The 12,087-nt window shown below is 40.1% G+C and overlaps 1 protein-coding gene and 1 long non-coding RNA gene across 7 annotated transcripts in view; both read right to left on the bottom strand.

Moving 5' to 3' along the window:
- rgl2 (ral guanine nucleotide dissociation stimulator-like 2) overlaps positions 1-2,617 on the bottom strand; it is a 33,949-nt gene extending 31,332 nt beyond the window's left edge. The window contains exon 1 of the mRNA XM_081617090.1: positions 2,207-2,617. The gene's annotated coding sequence lies outside the window, so the exon portion shown is untranslated. The remainder of the gene's footprint in view (positions 1-2,206) is intronic.
- A 3,248-nt stretch (positions 2,618-5,865) lies between these two features.
- LOC145547730 (uncharacterized) lies at positions 5,866-8,402 on the bottom strand. 6 transcript variants are annotated; one of them, XR_014084031.1, is made up of 5 exons: positions 7,880-8,402; positions 7,535-7,574; positions 6,522-7,310; positions 6,304-6,409; positions 5,866-6,123 (listed from the first exon to the last, which is right to left on the bottom strand). It is a non-coding gene; the product is annotated as an uncharacterized LOC145547730 (long non-coding RNA). The 6 variants fall into 6 exon arrangements; XR_014084028.1 differs by having other exon boundaries at positions 6,304-7,310; XR_014084030.1 differs by having other exon boundaries at positions 5,866-6,409.
- Between the last annotated feature and the right edge of the window lie 3,685 nt (positions 8,403-12,087).

Genomic DNA, 12,087 nt, shown 5'->3' with positions numbered 1-12,087 from the left:
CCTATTTGGCATGCAAATACAGAATTACATGATCTGAGTTGCCAGGAACACAGCAGTCCAAGGCCTGCTTAGTTTGACATTTGTCAGAAAAGTATCTTTTTCAAGTGTGAATCAGCAAATAATTTACATCCCTGTTTAAAAACAAAACAACCGACTGTGAAAATGTGGAGATAAACAATCATTTATCTTTATCTTCATGTAGAAAACCAGGTTGCAATATTTTTGAAAACACCGCGATTATGAAGTAATTCCTGGAGTTTATTTTACTCCAGGTTTCCAGTGAATTTCAGCTGTAATGTTACATCCTAACATTTCTGGAAACAACAGCATGGCAGACAGGAACTTTTTGTTGTTGTGGTGCGTTGCAGTAGTGCCAGGAAATGGAAATATCTGAGTTCTTAGCTGTAAGTTTGAACTGGAGCAACACCTGAAGTTTCACATCCCACTCAGAAAGAGGGAGAAACTTTGACAACCTAAAGTTTGTTTCTATTATAGGGATCAAATTGGGACAGAGATGCAGAACTATTTATTTTAGTATTTTCATTCTTCTTTCTGATTTTGCCTTGTTTTAAAACACTAACACTTAAAAATTTGACCTGATGACATAAACAGACCAAATCGCTGAGTTCTGGCTTCAGTTATTAGGGACACCAAAAAAAGAATCAGTAATTATAAGTGTATTAAATATTCTATTTTGGTTTTCAAAACAAACATCTCCTTGCTAAGATTGTTGCAATAAGCAATTAATAATTCATTTAAATAAGCTTGATCATTTCCATTCTGATATTCGTAGTCTATATTTAATTTTTTCAGTTTGTGACTTTTATTTATTGTTTTTGGTTGTTTTCTTTTATTTTGGATATTTAGAACATCTTCCACATCTAATGTTAGGTGTCCTTCACAAAACTGATGTTTATTGGACTTTGAGAAGGCAAACACGCATTATTACATAATTATCAATATTTTACTTGAAAATGGTCTCAAAATAACAATATTTATTGTTTAATGGGATAATTTATGATCCAGCAAAATTTGTCATCATGACAGCCCTACTTCTTGCATTTAAATTTGTATTAATCAGGCACTAAGACGCTGTACTTTAGACAAATAATTGACAAATAATAGACAATTACTCTTGACAAATAATTACATTTGTAAGACCAAGTTGAGCCCCAGAACAAAGTCTGAGCTGAAAGGTTTATGAAGCACTTCAGTAACTTTTAAGGACATTTCCGATGAAAGAAACAGAAACAGTGGCGTTAGTGATGGGCGGCAGGCCTTGACTCATTTGTTTAACTGAGTCGCTGTCCCGGAGAGCAGGCCTGGATTTGCATAACAACCTTCCCTTCCATTTCCCTTTCCCCTCTCCGGTATCTGACGTGAAGATAGACATCGAGTAAACACTGTTTGAGGAAGAGAGGTGTAGGAGGGATAGAGATGTCCTAGTTGATCATGTAAAAGCTGATGAAAACTCTTGTGTTGTGACTTTAGCTAAAGAGGTTTTGATTCTCCATGCTGTGTAAAACTTTTTGATTGTTCTCCTGAGGAAGACATGCAGAATCATTTTTATGAAAACCTAAGACTGCATCAGCCTGGGTAATAATAACCTCCTGGATCAGAAAATAGCTCCAAAAAGCAGACCCAACTTTCTTCTTCTTTCCTCCTCGACTCATGCAGCTAGCTGCCTTTGTGCAATACTTTGTCTTACATCATCCCGGATTTGCTGTAAGATTTAAGATTCTGCCCGGTTTCTCAAGAGAGCAGCGTTGCAGTCTGCATGAAGGGCGGTGGAAAGGTGGGGAGGGGTGGGGGAGGGGGGACAGGCTGCAGGGGAAACAAGGCATCAACAGTGCAGCATGTGCTCTCACCAACGGCTGTGCAGAGGTCTGAAAGGCTGCTATTCAGAGGCTTTGACCAAAGCAAACAGCCCACATATGACTGAGGTATTAACACACACACAGGCACATAAAGCTGGACACTAAAGTCACACTGGCATTAGATATATGATTCAGATATGTTCAGTCTGGATCCTTTGGAGAGAAACGCCTGAAACTATGAGGGTTGTAAAAGTTTCTGCGTGCTGGCACTCCCATTAAAACACACAGCAGAGAACTAACTGCTTCCTACTGCGACTCAGATACTGTGTGGTCTGAATAAAACAGGCAAACAGAGAAACACAGACAGAGGCAGCTGTGGGTGAACTCACTGAGAGCTGGGTCGCCACTTATCCAACTGTCAGGCGGATCAGAGGCAGCATCTGAGGACCGCTGCCGGGTAAAGAACGGCGGCTCGGCTGGGGGAAGTCGCGCCCATCGGTGCCACGGTCACCGCCGACAACCAGGAGGGAGTTTCCGTCCCTTACTTCACCTCTACGCCCTCCAAAGAGTCTCCCCCTCTCTATCAGCGTCCCCCACACCTCGCGTCTGTCCAGCCTTCAGCAGCTGATAACGCACTTTGGTGTGGCAGCAAACTCTCTCCTCCTCCTCTTCCTCCTCCTCCTCCTCCTCCTCCTCCTGCCGCAGCCGCAGCTGCTCCCCCTAACGTCGCAGTTCCTGGATGCGTTCAGCTCTCGGCGCTCTAGTAACAGATCCGTCTCTCTGGGTGTGAGCCGGACACCGCACACAGCGCTGCGCCGTAACCGCAGACAGTCGGCGTCTCACACCTGCGTGAAGCTGACACCCCACCCACGTCAAAAAATCCAGCAAATAGTCTGAATGGTTAGTGCTCCGTTTGTGCAGGTTTGTGCCGTTAAAATTTTCGTTTGTGCAGTTTTGGTTTCTGAGATATTAAACATTATTTTTTAGGTCATCTAGAGTTCACCATCCCCCCATATCGCTCCAAAACAAACCAAAGTGGGCTAGTTCGTTAGTGCTCCGTTTGTGCAGGTTTGTGCAGTTAAAATTTTCGTTTGTGCAGTTTTGGTTTCTGAGATATTAAAAGTTATAATTTTGGCCGATGACGTCACCATCCCCCCATATCGCTCCAAAACAAACCAAAGTGGGCTAGTTCGTTAGTGCTCTGTTTGTGCAGGTTTGTGCAGTTAAAATTTTCGTTTGTGCAGTTTTGGTTTCTGAGATATTAAAAGTTATAATTTTGGCCGATGACGTCATCATCCCCCCATATGCTCCAAAACAAACCAAAGTGGGCTAGTTCGTTAGTGCTCTGTTTGTGCAGGTTTGTGCCGTTAAAATTTTCGTTTGTGCAGTTTTGGTTTCTGAGATATTAAACATTATTTTTTAGGTCATCTAGAGTTCACCATCCCCCCATATGCTCCAAAACAAACCAAAGTGGGCTAATTCGTTAGTGCTCCGTTTGTGCAGGTTTGTGCAGTTAAAATTTTCGTTTGTGCAGCTTTTGTCTTTAAGATATTAAAAGTTATAATTTTGGCAGATGACGTCACCATCCCCCCATATGCTCCAAAACAAACCAAAGTGGGCTAGTTCGTTAGTGCTACGTTTGTGCAGGTTTGTGCAGTTAAAATTTTCGTTTGTGCAGCTTTTGTCTTTAAGATATTAAAAGTTATAATTTTGGCCGATGACGTCACCATCCCCCCATATGCTCCAAAACAAACCAAAGTGGGCTAGTTCGTTAGTGCTCTGTTTGTGCAGGTTTGTGCCGTTAAAATTTTCGTTTGTGCAGTTTTGGTTTCTGAGATATTAAACATTATTTTTTAGGTCATCTAGAGTTCACCATCCCCCCATATCGCTCCAAAACAAACCAAAGTGGGCTAATTCGTTAGTGCTCCGTTTGTGCAGGTTTGTGCAGTTAAAATTTTCGTTTGTGCAGTTTTGGTTTCTGAGATATTAAAAGTTATAATTTTGGCCGATGACGTCACCATCCCCCCATATGCTCCAAAACAAACCAAAGTGGGCTAGTTCGTTAGTGCTACGTTTGTGCAGGTTTGTGCCGTTAAAATTTTCGTTTGTGCAGCTTTCATCTTTGAGATATTAAAAGTTATAATTTTGGCCAATGACGTCACCATCCCCCCATATGCTCCAAAACAAACCAAAGTGGGCTAGTTCGTTAGTGCTACGTTTGTGCAGGTTTGTGCCGTTAAAATTTTCGTTTGTGCAGCTTTCATCTTTGAGATATTAAAAGTTATAATTTTGGCCGATGACGTCACCATCCCCCATATGCTCCAAAACAAACCAAAGTGTGGGCTACTTCTTGTAATTCTTCAGATTTTCAGCTGTTGTACAATGTGTACATTTGTTTTGAACTTCAATAAAGACTTAGAACAAGAAAAAATGTGTCTCATTTCAAGAAATGTTTTAAGATAGCAATGTTTTTTCACGAACGTAGCTTCTCTCCACAATAATTGAATCCTAATAAAGGACATGCAGCCTGACCCTGACGTAATGTGTATAACCTGTTCAACTGTGCTTTGATTTCGGAGGTGGTCTGAAGAATTATATTCACATTGTTGATGTACTGTCTGCTGATTATGCAGCAAACGTGTAAAAAAATTACATGAGCCTATAACGGCCAATTTGCTAGTTGCTTGAGCAAAGTTTTTGCCGAGTAAAACGGAAATGTGTCATTATTTCAAAGTTCATCCAAGTAATGTACTTAATATTTAGTAAATATATTTTCAATGCAACGACTTTCATTTCATCCAATTTCTTACATTAAATGTGTATGGGCTTCAAGGATTTTGAAAAGCTCCACATGTTTTGCGAACTTTGACATAGTTCTCACACAACTGGGATTGGCTCCACCCACAATGTAGTGAGCCCCCTCCCCCACCACCCCCGATCTTGTTTTGGCGGCAGAGCAAGTGTAATTTCAACCTCTCGTTAATATTCTAGCGGTCTCAAATTGTTTTGAATAAGTCATTTTTGGAATTTTTTCAACCCCGATTTTGATTTTGAACAAGGTAAGTAAATTAATGCTCAGGTTTCACATAAAATATTGACTCAATGCAATCAATCCCCATAAAAGCAGAGAGGATGTATGCAGGGCTAGTTTATATATGCATTTATTTAAATTCACGACTTGTATTAAGTGGATATTTCAAACCTTCTGAAACATAGCGAGGCATCATCTTGCAGCCTTTACATTTATATTGAATCATTAACACTTAAGCATATGCACAAAGGGCACATCTTCTGAATTCAATTAAAAAATGTATTCCAAAGGAAAATAAAAATTTAACAGGTACTTACATTTTCAAGTAACGATGCATTATTGAATTATATATATTTTTTTAAATTCAAGACTATTTTAAGTGTGCAGAGACTGCTAGAATACAATTTGTGGCTTCTTTGAAATCATGTAGGCAATAATTATTTTAAGCAATGCTAATCAAAGCCTTTTTATTTTTTAACTAGATGCCTCGACAACCAGGAGTAGACAGAGAGTCTCTTTTCGCAGTTCTCTGCAACTCAAAAGAGGCCATTCTAGAAAACGGCCATATAGCCACTCCAGCTGCCGCTGTCTGGACAGAGATAAGTCAGCAGTTGGGAAATAAAATGTCTGCAAAAAGTCTGTACACATTTGTAAAGCTGAACAGACACAACATCTGGTCATGCTTGGATGTTAATCAAGGAAGTGATCCTGAAAGCCCTGTGGACACAGAGTTTGACTCAGACACTGCTTCTCCTGGTCAATGTTCAGATTTTCAGCTCAACGTTCCATTTGAAGAATGGATTACATTTATACCACAAAAAGTTGAATATAATGACAAGTTTTCATCATCTGGTAAAAGGAATTACACAATTTTAAAACCTGGCACATGGAGTCATATAATTAATGATCTGGTTTGGAAAAGTTGAAAAGCACTTGTACATTTGTATTCCAAAGAGCAAAAGTTTATCCAACTGTCACTAGTAAGTACATTGACATCACAGGTTTCTGTAAAGAGTGTCAAAGTTGTGTTAAAATGACATGTGACAGAGAGCCAACGGTCAACAGCCCAATGGTGCTCCAGTGTTCCATTGAAGGCGCCGACATCTCCCTGCACACTGGCCAGTCCAAAAGATTCATGTCAGGAACCCTTCGTGCACAGATTTCAGAAGAGTTGTGTGAGGGCAGGATGGAACCATCTGTATGGAGGTCAGCAAAGGCATCAGAGTTGATGGATATTGGAGATCCCGAGCCAAGTCACCTTCCAAACCTGGCAACCTTACGAAAAGCCAAGCAGGAGAGAAAAGATTTGGAGTTAGGTGACAAAGACCCTGTTCTATCTTTGCAGTTATTAAAGTATAGCACACCCAACAGTGGCAGTATAAGAGATATTGGTCTGGATAAATTCTTTTGTCACTATTGGAGTCAAACTCAGATACATGTTTATAAGGCACTGACCAAAAAATGTCCCTCAGTAGTTTGCTTTGATGCAACTGGTTCAGTTGTCAGAAAACTGGCAAGACCAAATGGTACATCTGGCCACATCTTCTTATACCAAGGTGTTCTGAAGGGAGACAACTGTTCAGTTCCAGTCGTACAAATGCTATCAGAAAGGCATGACATTAATGCTATTGCAACATGGCTGACAGAATGGCTTCGTGCAGGTGCAGCTGTACCAAAAGAAGCTGTGAGTGACTTTTCCCTGGCTATTCTTGGTGCTCTGGTGAAGGCCTTCACTCCTTGTCCTAACCTGAAATCATACATTGATGAATGCTTCCATGTGCTACTTGGGAACCAGTCTGCAAAACTTCCTCCCTGTTATATCAGGGTTGATGTTGCCCACTGCATAAAGATGGTCTGCCAGTGGGACTGCCTGAAAAACAAGTCACACCGTGTCAAAGACTTCTTTGTCAGGGGAATAGCAAAGCTTCTTCAGGCACAAAGCTTGGACCATGCAAAGCAGCTAATACATGCCATCACTGTTGTGGCTCTCAGTGAGGCAGAAGGTGATGACAGTTCTGGAACCCCTCTTGAATCAGAGAGGTGCAAAAAATACCTGAAAACCCAGATTGCAGAAGACTCCATCATCATTCCAGATGAAGACACAAAGGAAGTTCATCAAGTGGATCCATGTAATGACATCCAGACTGACCTACGAGACTGGGTGTCAAACATTTGTGAGGAGAGCAGGACACATGCTGCAGCCAATGGGGATAGGGATAACATTCATTTCCTCCCTGAGATTGTGCCACACATTATAAGACTTGCAAGTTACTTACCACTGTGGACAGGAATAATGGTTCCACTCTTCAAAAGCACCAGTCTCACAGCAAGCTCAGCCAATGTTGAAGCCGAATTCAAAAATGTAAAACATGGCCTGTTCAAACATGAGAACTTGCCTATTCGAGTGGATTGCTTCATTTCTCGGCACCTTTCCTTCATCGAAGGAAATATGCGGATTTGCTCTGCCAAAGCAAAAAGAGAGGAGGAACAAGTTACATCAGCAGACGTCGCAGAAGCTAATCCTGCGTCAGTAATTACACACAATGCTGAAGAAAAAACAAAAATGGATTCTAGCGATTTAATGGAATCTGATCCCGCCAGAAACCTTTCCACAGCAGATGAAAACGTTGTTGAAAACTGGAGAGGACAAATTCTTCCACCCAAAAAGAGGAATAGGACTTCATACCTGAGTCCCTGCACTGAATGGATCCATGCAGATTCATCATCTGGGGCCAAAAGAGTGAAAGTGGGACTATTAAAAAATGGAAACATGCATCAGCCTGTTAAAGTTGGTAAACTGTCTATCTCTGTGTTAAACACCTGCGCCTTCGATGCCTTTTGTCAGTGCTTATGCTGTACTTTCTGTGACAGCTCTGCATTTCAAAATGTTGTCATGAATAACAGTGACAACTCTCTCCTGCAGCTGGTGAAATCCATAACTACAGATGGTGTGACCCCAAGGACATACTTGCAGAGGGCAGATCTGCTTAGTTCAATGTTTGCAAAAACACAGTTGAGGTCTGGCACTCACCAAATCGATGCCCAGTGCAATATTGCCACTGTTATTGGGAAGACAATGAGAAATGTGTCAAGTGTTTACCTCTCAAAACACTGCTCTTCACAATACTGCCACCTAAACAAAGGAATGACCAGGGAAGTACCATTTGTTTCACCAGACATTTCTGTCCTGAAGAATTCTGGTATGGCTCAGCTTCACACTTCCATAGAAAAAGGACTCTTCCTTCCACAGTCTCCCTGCCTCAGACCACTGCAGAATAAATCAGAATGTCCAGCAGAATTAAAAACAGGAGCCAGCACTTCAGGAAATGCTCTCTGTGCAGGAACCGTTACTCACAACTACAGTATCGGAGAAATAGCATGGATTGACACAGACCTTCCAAATTCAACTGAATTTGCTTTGAGTGAATTTCCCTCCACTATGGTTCTGCAAGGAAAAACATTTACTTTGAGAGCAGTCGTCGCTTTCAGGGGAAGCTTGACCAAAGATGGCCTGGGACATTACACTGCATACTGCCGGAGAGCTCCATCTGTGTGGGAGCTTTTGATGACCTGGCAAATGTTGTGAAGACAGTGTCTGAAAGAAGAAAATACTGCCACATGCAGTGTTATACACAGCAGATCTGTGAGGGGGAAAACAAAGGGCGAGAAAGTTTGAAGACCAGACCAAAGGCAAAAGGTTTCATGCCATGTTTACATACCCCTGACCAGAATTTATTTTTTTCCTTTTGCAAGTTATTATGGAAGCCCATTTCCACCATGAAAGAAAAAAATAAAAGACCAACAGGAAGTCATAATTTTGACTTTAAAAGTCAGAATTATGAGATTCAAATTATGACTTTCACAGTAGAAATTATGACTTTGAATTTCAAATTATGACAGTCATAACTGTGACTTTAAAAGTCGAAATTATGACTTCAAGTTGGTCTTATTTTTCTTTAATGGCGGAAATGGGCTTCCATATGACAAATGTTCCATATTTTGACTTTCAACAGTTTTGAGCTCTGCCTAAATCTCAAATGAAAGGAGTTTTCTACTCAAGACAGGAGAAATTTCAGATTATCAAGGCACTGTTTGTTGTTGTTTAAATTGTTAAAGTTCATTGTTCAAATCAACACAATTTCTTATTTGACTGTATAATTAAATTGCATTTTCAAAACAGTCACTTTCATGGTTCATTACTTCTCAATTAGGATAGAAACCCTTTGCCTCACACTAAAGATATTTGGGTGTGTCAATAGCAAACCATGAGGCACATGCAACTTCATAAAAAAACAAAAAGACAATTACCAGAAATATTGTCTTACTCTAACTAACTGTATACACGATTTATAATACCTTTTCTACCAAACATAGCAACATCAACTGCATAAAACGACACCGAAAACAAGACTTACGTGACAGGAATGTGCTGGAAGACGAAGACCTAAAACAGAAAGTACAGCCTACAGCAGGTGAAATTAATTGTCCCTAATTGGGTATAATTAGGGGATAATTATACCCAGCCATCACATTCAGACGTAATCAGGTGAATCTTAAACTGAAAACGCCAAATAAAGTAAAATCAAATCTAGTCATTTGTATAATATAATCCTTGGGTGACATTGTGGTCCATCTTACATACCAGTTGGTGGTGGCGACATAATAGCGGTAAAGCAAAAAATTTCTTGTTTGGAGCAAAATGGGAGCGGATGACGTCATCGGCCAAAATTATAACTTTTAATATCTCAAAGACGAAAGCTGCACAAACGAAAATTTTAACGGCACAAACCTGCACAAACGTAGCACTAACGAACTAGCCCACTTTGGTTTGTTTTGGAGCATATGGGGGGATGGTGACGTCATCGGCCAAAATTATAACTTTTAATATCTTAAAGACAAAAGCTGCACAAACGAAAATTTTAACTGCACAAACCTGCACAAACGTAGCACTAACGAACTAGCCCACTTTGGTTTGTTTTGGAGCATATGGGGGGATGGTGACGTCATCTGCCAAAATTATAACTTTTAATATCTTAAAGACAAAAGCTGCACAAACGAAAATTTTAACTGCACAAACCTGCACAAACGGAGCACTAACGAATTAGCCCACTTTGGTTTGTTTTGGAGCATATGGGGGGATGGTGAACTCTAGATGACCTAAAAAATAATGTTTAATATCTCAGAAACCAAAACTGCACAAACGAAAATTTTAACGGCACAAACCTGCACAAACGTAGCACTAACGAACTAGCCCACTTTGGTTTGTTTTGGAGCATATGGGGGGATGATGACGTCATCGGCCAAAATTATAACTTTTAATATCTCAGAAACCAAAACTGCACAAACGAAAATTTTAACTGCACAAACCTGCACAAACAGAGCACTAACGAACTAGCCCACTTTGGTTTGTTTTGGAGCGATATGGGGGGATGGTGACGTCATCGGCCAAAATTATAACTTTTAATATCTCAGAAACCAAAACTGCACAAACGAAAATTTTAACTGCACAAACCTGCACAAACGGAGCACTAACGAACTAGCCCACTTTGGTTTGTTTTGGAGCGATATGGGGGGATGGTGAACTCTAGATGACCTAAAAAATAATGTTTAATATCTCAGAAACCAAAACTGCACAAACGAAAATTTTAACGGCACAAACCTGCACAAACAGAGCACTAACCATTCAGACTATTTGCTGGATTTTTTGACGTGGGTGGGGTGTCAGCTTCACGCAGGTGATAATGATGTTTGAGTGAGAGCCGCACCCCCCGCGAGTTGGAGCAGCTGAGAGACGCGACGCGGACGCGCTTTACGCACCGCCGACCGGCGCGCACGCCACGTACACTGTAAACACGCTCTGTGTGCTACCACAACATCTTTTATCAGATGAATTTAAATGTTATGGTCTGGTTGTTATTATATATTTAAATCAAAATGTAGACGCAATAAAAAAGTATTTCAAACATTTAGAGGTTTATTAATTACCTTGAAACCTTAAAAATGAGTCAAACCTGTAAACATGACTGTGTGATGCATGTTATCTCTGTCCTCATTGAGCCTCACGTGGACAGTTTGCAATTAACCTGCAATATATACGCGTATCCATCTCCGTGAATTAGAATATATTTAAATAAAAAAATATTTTTATTTTTATTTCATTATGAATGATAAAAATCTACGACGGTGAATAAGACCATTGTAGTTAAAATTTTTTTTATGAATTTCCATAAAAAAAACATTTATTTTATATTTATCCGAAATGTTCTAGAAAAATAACGTCAAAATTTTATGAGTTAGAAACTTAGATAATTTGCTAGAAAACACTCAGAAGGGTTGAGATTAATTTCAGAAATGTTCTTGAAAACATAAAACGAGGACATTTCTGAGAAATGTCGAAGTGAACTGCAGCTGAAATCAGTAGGCATCTCAACCATATGCATCCCAGACATGAGTCACCACTGACACTTTTCTAAGTTACTCCTTAACCACAAGCGTTTTTCTTCCTGCAGAAGAAGAAAAACTGAACTGTTGCTCAGTGGTCCAAAACCTTCTTTACAGACGACATCCAGATCTTTCAGTCTAGAGGAAGTATGAAGAACATGCCAGGATCTTGGGTTGTTTGAGTTTGTTTTGGATTCATTATTTGTGTTCCTTAGTTCTTTCTGCTTGTTCTGCCTTGTTTATATTTTTACCTCAGTTCCTTCTTCATGAGTCTAGATATGTTCATTTCTTGTGTCTGGTCCTTTTCTTATTTAATCTATTTTTTTATTATTATGCTTCTATTTTGTTAATTTCCTGGTCCCCAGTGTGCTCTCTCTCACCCCCTGTGTCACTTCCTCTTCCTCTCTCTCTCTCTTTACAGTCTGCTTTTTGCTCTCTTCTCACACCTGCAACCTGTTAGCTCATCGGCCCAGGTCTTATGTTCAGCATTCACTTCCCTAAGTACTTAAGCACCTCATTCTCAGTCACTCCTTGCTGGTTCCTCCTGTTACCCTGTGTACGCCCTGATAGGTATTTTTCTTAACCTGCAAGTGTGGGAAGACACAAGTTTCAACATAACATCGGTTCACACACACAGTAGAAAGCTAAAACCTTTAAATGAAAAACAAACTAGTAATGTAAAACTACTAATGTAAGAGTGATAACACATAATAATTCTTACACTCCCTATATCTCCTTGTTGGCATTTTTTCATTATGATTTGTGGAGCCATGTCATTGTGCTTTGCCAAGTGTAGAG

This window comes from Poecilia reticulata, chromosome 16 (assembly GCF_904066995.2).
Source record: "Poecilia reticulata chromosome 16, P_reticulata-male-v2, whole genome shotgun sequence".
NCBI lineage: Eukaryota > Metazoa > Chordata > Actinopteri > Cyprinodontiformes > Poeciliidae > Poecilia > Poecilia reticulata.
The sequence above is the reverse complement of the archived record's forward strand: the minus strand, read 5'-3'. Positions and strand labels throughout refer to the sequence as shown.